This window comes from Elephantulus edwardii, unplaced genomic scaffold, assembly GCF_000299155.1.
Source record: "Elephantulus edwardii isolate Elephantulus edwardi_28Jun2011 unplaced genomic scaffold, EleEdw1.0 scaffold00372, whole genome shotgun sequence".
Lineage (NCBI taxonomy): Eukaryota > Metazoa > Chordata > Mammalia > Macroscelidea > Macroscelididae > Elephantulus > Elephantulus edwardii.
In genome coordinates this window covers 1,308,773-1,309,240 of record NW_006400122.1, presented here as the reverse complement: position 1 = coordinate 1,309,240, position 468 = coordinate 1,308,773, and positions in this window count along the sequence as shown.

The following is a 468-nucleotide window of genomic DNA, read 5'->3' as shown; positions in this document are numbered from 1 at the left end:
ACCAGTGTCTGCTTACAACTGTTCCTCTTCCTTTGTATTTCCATACTTGAAAACTCAACCTCCTTTGCCGTTTCTGTTATCTAAGTGTGTTCTGTTGTACATAGGGTTTTCAGAGACCTGCTATTTCAGAAGTGGATGGCCAATCCTTCTTCCTAGTCTGTCTCAATGTGAATGTTCAGATTTAGAGAAGTATCAGTCAGTCTGAATAGGACATGAATTTCAAGGAATTTTTCCATTTCCTCTAGGTTTCTTAATTTATCAGAGTATAGTTTTTCTTTGTATTCTGATATTATCAATTTAATTTCATCTGGTTCTGTTGTGATGTCACCTCTATAATTTCTTAGTCGAGTTATCTGTGTCTTGTCTGCGCCCCTCCTTTGTTAATTTTGCCAGTGGTTTGTCAATTTTATTGATACTTTTGAAAAACCAGTTCCTGGTCTTATTAATGGTTTCAGGTGGGGTTTTTTT